General features: G+C 45.7%; 1 protein-coding gene across 7 annotated transcripts in view; it reads left to right on the top strand.

Annotated features, from left to right (window-relative positions):
* The first annotated feature begins 2,282 nt into the window (after positions 1 to 2,282).
* The window catches only part of LYN (LYN proto-oncogene, Src family tyrosine kinase), a 50,491-nt gene continuing 39,911 nt past the window's right edge, over positions 2,283 to 12,862 (top strand). For 3 of the 7 annotated variants that reach the window (XM_077933004.1, XM_028736931.2, XM_077933003.1), the window contains exon 1: positions 2,283 to 2,693. The gene's annotated coding sequence lies outside the window, so the exon portion shown is untranslated. Of the gene's footprint in view, positions 2,694 to 3,773; positions 3,860 to 12,862 lie in introns of those variants that run through there. The other 4 variants (XM_028736929.2, XM_028736930.2, XM_077933005.1 and 1 more) reach the window with 4 other exon arrangements.

Raw genomic sequence — 12,862 nt, 5'->3', positions numbered from 1 at the left:
AAACAGTTTGTCTATCTTGAAATGACGGCCACTCAGCTGTATCTAGGTAAAGGTAAAGGTACCCCTGCCCGTACGGGCCAGTCTTGACAGACTCTGGGGTTGTGCGGCCATCTCACTCAAGACTCCGGAGACACTTCCGGGTCACGTGGCCAGCGTGACAAAGCTGCATCTGGCAAGCCAGCGCAGCACACGGAAACGCCGTTTACCTTCCCGCTAGTAAGCGGTCCCTATTTATCTACTTGCACCTGGGGGTGCTTTCGAACTGCTAGGTTGGCAGGCGCTGGGACCGAGCAGCGGGAGCGCACCCCGCCACGGGGATTCGAACCGCGACCTTTCGATCGGCAAGCCCTAGGCGCTGAGGCTTTTACCCACAGCGCCACCCGCGTCCTCAGCTGTATCTACACAGAGGTTAATGCCTTCAGATTAGCAAGACTTCCATTAGCAGAAGTCATGCCGATTCATCCACAGGAAAGCTCCCCCGCCAGAGGTTTAACAACTCTTAACTTTACAATCTTATTGTGCTAGCCTTTCTTGTAAGGTAAGCCTTGGTTTCCCTCATTTTATAGATAGAGGGATTACAAGCTGAAATGCTGAGAGCTGTCCAAGGCCATGCAGTGCGCACAACTGAATCAGGATATGTACGCATTAGTGGCTTAAAACGTAGTGAAGGTATTTCTCCTCCTGCTGTGATTCAAGCCACATTTGCCCCTTGCTGTCCACATCAGAGACAGGTAAGAGGGTGTCTTTACCTAATGCGTATTATCCTGTTTGATTCCCTCCCATGCACACACCCCCAAACACCTCTCCACAAAGCTGACATTTGCACATGTGCAACAGATGCCTCAAATGTACACAACTGGCTAACCCCTGCAAAGTGAATTTTGGCTTGTTTTCCGGCTGAAGCAAAGCTGCTTTGATGAAAAATGCAATAGACAGCACTTCTCAAGAACTTACAGAACCGATATAGATTATGGCTAAACTGGGGTGGCACATCCCGTTTTGCCACTTGAGGCAAAATGGGAAGCGCTGCCTTGCCCTGCTGTTGCCACTTCTCTGCCTACCTTGTCACCTCTGCTGCTGGCTTTAATCTTGAGTAAGATCTTGCTGAAATCACACACAATCTGTCTTGCTGATCTTGGCTCTGCTTCTGTGGCGGGGGAAAGGCACCCATAGGGCTGCTGCCTTGGGGGCTTCTGCTGCCTGAGGTACCTACCTCAGTATGCCTAAGGGCTCTGGGTTAACCTCATGTGTATGTGGCTTCAAAAACTAGCAATGGGAGTGCACTGGATGCAAAATAAATGGTGATGTGTATACAGCCAGAGTGTTGATCCTGTGTAGTAACTGTTATGTGTTTGGAAGGTGTCAGTCTGGATGGTACCCTGGGTCCCTTTCCAGTTCTCCGGATCCTGTGTCTGTGGGGGTAGAATGTTTAAGAGCAAGCTTGCCAAACTAGCTCCTTTGTCAAGGCAATGGCTTAAATACCACAATTTAGCATAACCAAAGTTGCTCTGTGCCACAGAAGGGACGGAAGGGTCTTACCCCCACTGCCTCACCTAGCTGCTATGTAGAACAATAGGCTAGTGTGTGTGTGACAGTCAGTTGGGTCCGGAATGCTAGAAGATGCTAGCATAACATGCGCTGGGCTTTGGGGGCTCCCCTGGAAACCTAAAGGAGAAGCAAGATCTGTTGGGGTGTCAATGCTGCCAGCCTCTCCATTCTCCATATGCTCAGGTTGTATATGTGTGTAAATAAAACCGTATCTCCAAAAGACACCACCATCTCCATTGGCCCTAAGGAAGCGGAACCCTGGGGAAGCACCAGAACCCCTTGAAATTTCTCCCGGCTCTGAAACTGGGGTGGTGCAACGCAGCACTGGAGCAGGTGGCTAGAGTATGGATCTTCAGAGGCCTTCCTTATGCAATCAGGGTTTCTTTTCCCCATTTCACTAGAGGGGGGCTAAAGGCCGGAAGGCCCTGATTTGCCCAGGACCACGCGAGCCAGACTTGGGCAGGCTTCTTGGGGGCAGACTAGGCCCCGATGGAGGCTCCTGAAGGGGCAGAGCTGGGACCAGAGTCCACTTGGCTTAGCTATTTTTATCCCCTCACGCACCGGGTTGCTCGGTCAGAATAATTACTCCCCACCCACAAGGAAGGCGCGCAGCTGCTTTCCTTGGGATGACCGAGCTCGGAGCCGCGGACCGAGTCCCCTCCCCTCCGCCCCCTTCGCGCCGTGGGGCCGGCTGCCCTCAAGGGCCCCGGCTGCGAGAGCGAGAAAGAGCGAGCGAGTTCTCCCGCTCTCGGAGCGGGTGTGTCCGCGCTGCCCCTGCCCTTGGAGCGCCTCGTCGCCCTCCTGCCGGGACCCGCCTTTCGGTTTCCAAGAAGGATCCCCCCCCCCCCCTCGCCGGCCGGCCACCTTCCCGACCTGCTATGCAAATTTCCCGGGACCAGGAAGTGAGCGGCGAAGCCTCAGCCCCCGACAGGCTGCGAAAGCCGCCCAAGTTCCTCTCTGCGAGGGAGCAGGACGGGCGCTGGGCAGGAGGCTGGCTGGTTCCCCTCGGGCGCGCTCTCAGTTCCCCTGCGGCCGAGAAAACGGCGCGGCTGCCGGCGAGGCGCTCCCGCCGGGCTCGGGCTCTATCCGGGCCATTGGGCTGAAGCAGCGAGCGTGGACTTCCCAAGCTCGGGACCCCGGGGAAAGTAAGTGGGCTCCCCTTACTCTCTCGGCAAAGCCCCGGTTGGGTGGCGGGAAGGAGCGGCTGGAAGGTGGCTTGGCTTCCGAAGGACGAAGCCTGGCAAGTTGAACTTCTCCCGCCGCTTCCGATGCATTTATCCCGCTTCCCCGCCGCGCTTCGGGCTAATAGCGTCGGTGCTGCTGCTGCTTTTAGCCACGTAGCAAAGTCCTGCTGCCCTGCAGAGCGAAAGCTGAATCTTCGCTCGTTGGTTCCTCCTAATTTCCTCCATGCGGTAGATGCCCCCGGTCTAAAAATCTGTGGGTTGCTTTAGTGCAAGGCTGCGGCGTGCCTACTCATGAGTAAGCCCCGTTGAGTTCAGTGCAACTTACTCGCAGGTAAGCGTGCATAGGGTTGCAGCGACACTGATGTCGCCCAGGGCAGGAGCACCTGGGCTCGTGCTTGGCCAGACCTGTGCAGCTCTTCGCCTTGCATTTTGCCAGCCAAACATAACTTTCGCACATGCAAAGAGCACGGTCCTTTCTTTCGAGGGGGGAGAAAGGCTGCGCGAGATAAGTCCCGAACAAGGGGAAAGAAGGCGTGGCCATAGATTTTTAGATCGATTACAGGAGTATTTCTCTGTTGTGAAGTGGCGCGGGGGGTGGAGATCAATGAGTAGAGAGCATTGAGGGAGATTGGGATTCCTATCAACCGTGAAGTTTCCTGGGAGGAGGGCTTTGATAAATCCCTTTCTCTCAGCTGCAGCTTTTCGGGCTTTTGTATCATTTTTAGATAACCACCTTGCCTAATTCAGCTGCGGTAATACACCAAGGGAGCTTTTATTTTTCACCAATAAGCCCTGAAATCTGATAAATGCTCCTTCCCTCTGTGCGCTCTCTTTTATTAAAATGAAAATTATTAAAGTGCTGTATTGTGAACCATACGCGGAGCACATTTTTAAAAAAGAGGAAGTGTGGTACTAATCGGACAGTGCGCGCGCCTGACCTCTAGAGGAGCTTCTATCTGGACCCCAGATTAAAACATGTTACAGTAGTTTAGTTAAAAGGAAGTAGCGTTATTTTCGCAGTGGCTCGCTTTTCCTTTAGCCTGCGGGAAGGGGCGTTTATCCGGCCTATTCTCTCATGTGGTGCTGATGAATTCTTAAGGTCATCTGACTGGTTGTTTTAGTCCTTTGTAAGTACCGCTCGCATTTTCCTGCCTTCTTGTTACGATCGGAGTTTGTTTGCTTAAGGAAAAAAAACTTTGGGAACTCATTTGATATTGATGCATTATAACCTATTGTTCCCCACAGGCACTCTGATGACTTTTCTTTTTTGTTAAGCTCTGTTAAGTAATCAAAAGGTTTAGTAAAAGTAAAGCTTGCAATGAATCACCACAAGTGCTAGTGTTTTGTTTTGTTACCATTCATGATTAATTTGTCGGATTTAGAAATCTGGGCGGAACTAAAGTTAACAATTACATAAAAAGGAATCCCAAAGCAAACAGATAAAATGCTGGAAAAGTTAAAGTTTTCATTTGTTTTATTCTAAGCTTCCCCAATTGGTATTTCACAAAGTTGGTATTTTCTCCAAAACCGGAACAGCTGCAAAAATGGCTTCCTGTCTTCTTAGCCACGCAAAAGGGAACCAACCAAATATATATGTGTGTATTAAGCACTGGTGTCTTGGGAAGCAAAGGCAGGAAACTAAAGTGTTTGCTTTGTTTACCCCAGAGTAGAGAGCATTGTGATATTAAAGTCAATCAGTGATCAGGTCTACACATACTTAGCTGCAACAATGCTACATCATAGGTATCCACAAACTGTTCTGTGAATAGTAAGTAGTTTAGTCCTTGGCTATATAAATGCAATGACTATTGTACAATTTGGGAGTCACATCTAGTAAATGTATTTGCAGAATTATATGAAATAAATGTTGAAGGCAGTGGAGGCTGGTCTATTAGCGCAAATGGGACTCTGTCTTACCAACCACCCTCAGCCAGGCCTTACCTACCTACTTTCTTAGTTGTAATCAGCTTCTTCCTCCTTAGTCTCAGTTTTCCTCCTATAAAACTCAGCAGGGAAGGAAGCAGGATGGTGAGAAAACTAGAATGAGTTGCCTCTGCCTACCATTCTCCTGCCTCACCAGTCACAGGAGGCACCAAGCCACTACTGGTTGAAGGAGAGTCATGACAAGATGGGGACTCTGTACACACACTCCATAGAAGACAGAATGATAAAGTGGACACAAAGATGGTGCCAAAAGCCCAAGCAGCATCTTGTGCTGTAGCTCCCCACGGGGTGCCCTCCATGCTACAGTGGCTGCTGTAGTACAGTGGTACCTCAGGTTACATACGCTTGAGGTTACATATGCTTCAGGTTACAGACTCCGCTAACCCAAAAATAGTGCTTCAGGTTAAGAACTTTGCTTCAGGATGAGAACAGAAATCGGGCTCTGGCGGCGCAGCAGCAGCTAAAGTAGTGCTTCAGGTTAAGAACAGTTTCAGGTTAAGAACGGACCTCCGGAACAAATTAAGTACTTAACCTGAGGTACCACTGTATGCTGGTTTGAAGTAAAGTACTGAAGAAGAAATAGATCACTGCTTTTGATAAAGTTTTGAATCATCCAGAGTTAATTTAAGGAGGGGATGGCAAACGTGTGTTGCTTTTGTTGCACACAGAGTGGTTAGTTTTATTCACATTTTAATAAAGAAAGGCTTTGCATATTCATAGCTGGTAGTGACCACACACTTCACCAGAAGAACGTTGTTGTTGTTTAGTCGTTTAGTCGTGTCCGACTCTTCGTGACCCCATGGACCAGAGCACGCCAGGCACTCCTGTCTTCCGCTGCCTCCCGCAGTTTGGTCAGGCTCATGTTTGTAGCTTCGAGAACACTATCCAACCATCTCATCCTCTGTTGTCCCCTTCTCCTTGTGCCCTCCATCTTTCCCAACATCAGGGTCTTTTCCAGGGAGTCTTCTCTTCTCTTACGAGGTGGCCAAAGTATTGGAGCCTCAACTTCATGATCTGTCCTTCCAGTGAGCACTCAGGGCTGATTTCCTTAAGAATGGATGTGTTTGATCTTCTTGCAGTCCATGGGACTCTCAAGAGTCTCCTCCAGCACCATAATTCAAAAGCATCAATTCTTTGGCGATCAGCCTTCTTTATGGTCCAGCTCTCACTTCCAGAAGAACAGACATTGTCAAAAGGTTTTCTGCTCCAGAAGGGACAACGTACTTAAAATGACATACTCTTCTGTGGCATCGTAGAAGTGTAGCAAAATATTCATAGATCTGATTATTTTTACCTATGTCAAAATTAATTGCTTTCTTTTTCCATGGCAGTTTTTGTGGGATAAATAATGACTAGCAGCACACTGTGCTTTAGAAGAGCGATTCTTTCAGTCAGCAAAGAGTTAAGGGGTTATGCATAATGGACTTCTAAATAAAAAGTGAGTGTACTTCCTCAAAATAAAAGTCGATGCTTGTTTAAAGGGTTGCATGTAGAACTAGAGGAATGAACATGAGTTCTAGTTACCTTTGCAAGTGAAATAATTCCTCAGGGGCTTCTGCCAGTGAACTTTTGGCTTCGAACTGGTTTTAATTACTCAGCTGTACTGCAGTGACTTCCCTTTTTTTGTATTTCTCTGGACATTTTTCGTTTCCAAATTTCAAATGATTGACACTTGAGAGGTTTCCGTGCAGCCGTGGTTTGTACAGTCACAGCTAAGGTGATTTCATCATGCTTGGAAAGAAACCCCAAGACAAGACAAGGCATCTTACAGTACTTTAAACCAGGAATTGAGAACCTGTGGTCCTTGGGACCTGATTGAACTACAGTTCCCATAATCCCTGACCATGGATTTGCCATGCTGGCTGGGACTAATAACAGTTGGAGTCTTAACAACATCAGACTACAGTGGTACCTTGGGTTAAGTACTTAATTCGTTCCAGAGGTCCAGTGGTAACCTGAGATACCACTGTATCTACTATTTAATGCATGACTGCACTGTTGAGTCAACTTTTTTTGTCAAAAGAACCTTAAGCTATCATACATGGGGGCTACCGTTGGCTCATGGGACTTGATACAAAAGAAGTTTCCATGCTTTTAATAGCTGTGTAGCAGCTTTTAATAATATTTATATATAACACAGGTATAGCCAACATGGTGACCTCCATTTACCCAGGCAGCTGTTTACCATTTGTGTACCATTTGTGTACTTGCCATGCTCTAGTACTTTGAGACTGCAATCTTACACCTGCTGAAGTGGAAGTAAACCCCACTGAACTCAATGTGTCTTACTTCTGAGTAGACATGTAGCAGATGACACTTCTAATCCCATTCCACAGAGTGGCTGAGGCAACCCAGCCAGATGCGTATTATTATTATTAAAGTATTATTATAAAGTATTATTATTATTAGATTATTATTATTTTATTCTACTGCTTCAAACATCTGGTCAGTTGTATCATCATCTGGTAGAGTGCGTGTTCTGTTGAAGGGACCGTTCCGCTACGCAGTTGCTAAAGATGGTGCCACAGTTCCTTTTGTTGAGGTTTCATTATTTCATGCAGGAAGTCTGTTTTTTTAAAAGAATTTCTTTCAACCACGTTGGCATTAGAAGGCTGAAGAATTTTGAGGGAGTGCTATGAGCAGGGAGTTCTCCAGTGGTTTCTCTTCCTCCTCCGCAGGGGATCGTTTCCCCAAAAAAAGACAAATGGAAAGAGAAAACACAAAACACTGCTCTGCTTTTCCAAGGCAGGGGTGAGGTGGGGAGAGTCTAAATCAGAATCAATAGAATTAATAATGAAATATATTGAATTTGCAACACGCAGTTCCAAAAATACCATAAATGCCATTTAATTAAAGCTTACAGTGGCAGACTGCACAGGTGCTTTTTAAAATATATATATAAAAAATCACAGATCCAGTTCTTGCCAGAACTGTAGGAATGTTGATGCAAGGCATCAGTTGTCATGGGTCTTCATTTTTATTTTTATTTTACATAGGATGATGACAGAACACCTAAGAAATGTGCTTTTCATGATAATGCACCAGGGAATGTCCTAGGGAACCGTTCTTCATACAGTCGCTGTGTTGGTGACTGCAGCACTATAATGACTCCTCTTCCTCTCCTTACTCTCTTTCTTCACTTTTCAGTGGTGATTGTTTCAGTTTGGGAATGGAAACTAGCTAGAGCTGCATGCATGCTTATGAACTGATCCCAATTCTGATGATAACATGATATTATGCATGCACTTCTATTTTCATTCACAGGATGTCTGTCCTGCCTTTCTCCAGATAGTCTCAAAACAGCTTACATTGCAAAGAACTAAAATACAATAACCAACACACATGAAACAGCACATAAAAATAGATAAAATGTAGTTGGCAATTAAAAGCCCTAATAGAGACAGCACTAAAGGCAATTAAAAGGATCTCTGATCCATAGAAATCTATTAAATGTACAGTACAAGGGAACAGAATGAGCTTGGTGCCTAAAAGCTAGCAAGCAAGAGATGTTGTAGCTTAAACCTTCCCACTGGAGTCGATGGAGATCCCGAAATGAAAGCTTCCCTGCACATCACCTTTTATATCTCTCCATCCCCCTTTCCCCTGGGATTTCATGTCAGCTAAACATTTTCTATTAAGCTACCACTTCACATAGTGGTAGTGGTACCACCCCATGCTGGCCGATGTGACTAGAATCCCTATATTTGACCACTAGTGGATAAAGTGGGGGGGGGGGAGATGCTATGTTGTAGGCCTGGCCCCCCAGAGAGGCTCTATGAGAGTTCATTCTCTGGTCTGCTCCTGTGACTGTGATTATGGTATTGTTCTCTAGTGTGGGAGGCCTGGTTTCAACTCCAAGCTTGTTTCCAGTAGGTTCCCCAAAAAGTAGGTTTTGCATTGTGGAGGCCACAAGTTTATCTCCATAGGGTACATATTGAGCCCAAACCTCTTATTACCCATTGCTTACCTTTCTCTCCTGCCTCCAGCAACCATGTTGCTGAAGACTTCATTCTTGTACAAATGGCTTCCTTCCCTTTGCTTTGCAAAAAGCTAGTTCTCCTCCCACAGGCACCCAGCATGTTCCATTTAGTATTGTTAGTGTTTACTGTGTGGAATCACTGGCACCAAAACAGGAATTGAACCCTTTTCCTGAGAAGCTTCTGGGTTCTACCTGTATATGCCTTCTGCCTGCTGGGGCCTCTGGTACAGGAAGCTGAGTTTTCTGTTCCTGGTTGGGTGGCAACTTAGAAATACTAGGTAACAGAAATAGATCTCAACACAGCGGAGACGGCTATAACCAGGTGACCTTTGTGCCTGCTCAGTCCAGGTGCTGTTGGAGGTCAACTTTGAGAATTCTGAGAAAGAGAACCTATCCAGTTGACGCCGACACAAAACCCTACACGCACACTGTAAAGAAATATAAATTTCACCACCACCCCTCCCCCCATTCTTCTTGACCTTATACTTGACCTTATACTGTACTCTACACTAATGTCTCATAACAAATGTAACTGACCTTTAGAAAACCTGAACTGTACAACCTGAAAAATGAGACAAGGCATGTACTTTTGTAAACCAAGAAAATCTTTAATAAAAAAAATATTATTATTATTATTATTATTATTATTAAGGATTCTGCTTTCCCTTTTTAATGTTCTTTATCTTTAAACTGGACTTGGTCCCTCACATAGAGGGCTGTGTTTTTTGCCCGCCCTTCAGATAAAGGGCTGTCACTTGTAAAGAAGGACACACGCTCACCTTTATTTCTGGGAGCATAGTTGTGCACTGTGTGTGAGATGGGTGTGCTGCTATGGTGCTGTTGACTGGTGGCATGCATGCATAGCTAATGTGCAGACGTCCTCAGCATGCAACGTTTTTAACAAGCTGCTGTCTTGCGGGGGTGTTGTTAGTTTTTGTTTCCACAGGTTTTGAGTTGTTTGTTCTGCTGCTCAAAGTTTGTACAACACTCTTCCCCACTCCCCACCACCCCCACGTCATGTATTGATATGATAGCTTGCACACTGGAAAAAGCAAATTGATGGCCATCAACTGCCAGTGTGCAATATTCATGGAAAGTGGGGAGAGGGAAGGCAGGCATCATCATACTGGGGACCCCAGTAGCTTCCTAAAGATGCTGTGTGCTACTGCCAGACCTGTGTTTCCTTACCAACAATTAAATGCAAGGGTGGGGGACCTGTGGTTCTCCTGGTGTTCCTGAATTATCACTTGCATCATTCCTGACCATTGGCTTTTGTGTCTGGGGCTTATGGAATTGGAGTCCAAACATCCAGTGGGACACCAGATTAGGTAGGGAAGGCTGATGTAGAGCAATGGAACGGACTTTCTTGAAAGATGGTGGGCTTTCCTTCATTGGAAATCTTAAAGCAGAAGTTGGTTGGTCATCTGCCATGGATGCTTTAGTTGGGATTCTTTCATTGTAGGGGATTGAACTTGATGACCCTTGGGGTCCCTTCCAACTCTATGATTCTGTGAATGGTGTTCTGAACAACTTCAGCTTTGTCAATGTATGCTAGCTATTACCAGTTTTTTCTTTAAAATAGCCTGCGGCCATTCTGGACTCCATCCTCCAGTAGTAGTTCAAAACATTTGGAGGGCACCAGGTTGAACATAGGAATGCCTGCTGGATCAGGCCAATGGTCCATCTAGTCCAGCAACCTGTTCTCAGTGGCCAACCAGGTGCCTGTGGGGACTTGCAAGTAGGAGACCTGGGCAGAAGAACACTCTCCCTTTCTGTGGTATCCAGAAGCTGGTATTCAGAAACAGATGGGTAGCCATGTTGGTCTGCCATAGTCAAAACAAAAAAAATTCCTTGCAGTAGCACCTTAAAGACCAACTAAGTTAGTTCTTGGTATGAGCTTTCGTGTGCATGCACACTGAAGTCACCTGAAGAAGTGTGCATGCACACGAAAGCTCATACCAAGAACTAACTTAGTTGGTCTTTAAGGTGCTACTGCAAGGAATTTTTTTTGTTTTGGTATTCAGAAGCATCTGATAGTGGAGGTAGAACATACCTGATATAGCTAATAGTCATTGAAAAAGACTGCTCTCTAAAACTTGAGTCTAAAATAGGGTTGGGGAATCGGGTATTACCAAATTCTTATTTCCCCAGTGCTATTTTTCTAGAAAAAGCCGTGCCGGGACTCACCTTGTTCTCTTATAATGGCAATGGCACCCACCTGAGAGATGCTGGAACGGAGTTCTGGCTTAAAAAAGCCCTGCCCCTAACCATTGTGGCTCAAATTTGAGGTGCGGGTGGGGCAGGGCTTGTAAGCTACCACATATCAGCTCAAGGGAGGTGACTTCAATCCTGTTTTATTCAGGGATTGGCTGCTTGACGAAATTATCCAAGAGGGATTCAGTTGTGCAGCTGATCCAGCACTAGCTCATAGCCAGTGACTCAAGCCTGCTTTCTGCAGGGATCAACTGTGGGGAACTCATTGGTGCAGCTGAGTCACCCATGTCCAAACTGGGACCCATGCTGGGCTAAATTTGGTCTGCAGACTGGAGGTTTCCCACCCCTTTAGAATATTCTAAAAGAAAAGTGAAAGATACTCTGATACATAGGGTGCTAAGGTGTGTGTGTGTTCACACAGTAGCTCTGTTACTCTAGTAAAGCTTTGATAGCTTTCATAATGTACATCTCTGGTGATCTGAAGATTTAATGTATTAGTATGTTATGTTTTTGTAAATGTCAAATCTGTGACAGTAGTTAAAGATGCTATTTCATGGGTGTAGCCAGGGGGTGCAGGCAGCGGGGCAGCTCCCCCCCCCCATCAAGTAAATAAATAAAAATACTTAACTGACTAATTGAATTACAGACAACTTGGTGCTGCCCCTCCAAATACAAAAAGCCTGCCCCCCCTAAAATAACCTTTATGTTTTAGGCTGTGTATCGTATACACTTCACATCCATCAATCCTGCTCTTATGCAGATATCCAATTCAGAATTCTCTGCTACCAGGCAAATATCTTGGCTCCCCCCACCTCCAATGATAGGGCTCAAAGCGTGACTCCAAACCACCTGACTCCACTACCTGTTTCAGGGATGGGGAATCTGTGGCTTCCGCATGGGAACTGAAGTTTGTTAAGCATTCTGGTTTTGCCTGCAGAGTCTGGATTCAGAAAATCTCTCCCAGACTACCACTACACCTAAGTCCCTCTGGTTCTATGCAACTTAGACAACATTTTAAAAGAGAGTAAATGTTGAGCTTGGAAAGCCCTCTGAGTTAAATAAGAGGTGTGTAGACTTCTAGTCTGTGTACAATAAAACATATGGAAGGTGTGCATTGATTGGATCTTCTGAATGGAATCTACGTTCACATGTAACTTTTGGGCATGCAGCTTCTCATACTTATGAACCTATAGCTTTGTAGATATACAGAAGGTAGCAGCACATCAATGTTTTCTTAGCACATAAGAATCTTATACTGGGTAGGAGCTTCAGTCGAACACAAGTCTCCTCTGCCTTGGGCTTACTGTACCTCTATTATGTTATTCTATTTTCCCCCAGGCTTGGTACCCAATATATGTATTTTTAAATTGAGATATTGGCAACTGAACCTAAACACTTCTAGTGCTGAGTTATAGTTCCTCCTGTGTGACTATTAATCCCATAAGAATTTAAGAAGAGCTCTGCAGGATCACACCCAAAGCCCATCTGTTCCATCATCCTGTGCCTCATAGAGACTTACCACATTTTATCCATACCATCCATAATTATGTTCACCTGTACCACGTCCCTTTTTACTCTGCTCCCCCCCCCCAAAATAATAAAAAGCCCAAAACAACGAGGATGAACATGTAGGATGACTTGCCCCAGCCCCTGATCATTTGGGTTGCCTTTTTATTCACGTTTTCTAGTTCTACATTATCCAGAGTTGTCATTCGTATTCCACGTGTAGTCACACTACATGTTTATGGAAAGGCCTTGGGCAGTTTTGTTTTTCATCCTAATTCCTAACATGGAATTAGCCTCCCCCCCCCCCAAATGAATCTCAGTCTGCCTTTGAGAAGTTTCTTGATCAATCTATATCACCCCTTGACAAGATTGTATTGTTTTCTTCCTGCCTTCTCTTAGTCGCTGAGATTTATTACCGAGTGCAGACATGCGGATGTCATGTCATGTTTCCCATAACAACGTTATGTTGTTGCATTTCGCTAAAATA

Source organism: Podarcis muralis, chromosome 8 (assembly GCF_964188315.1).
Source record: "Podarcis muralis chromosome 8, rPodMur119.hap1.1, whole genome shotgun sequence".
Lineage (NCBI taxonomy): Eukaryota > Metazoa > Chordata > Lepidosauria > Squamata > Lacertidae > Podarcis > Podarcis muralis.
This window is presented reverse-complemented; position numbering and strand designations above follow the sequence as displayed.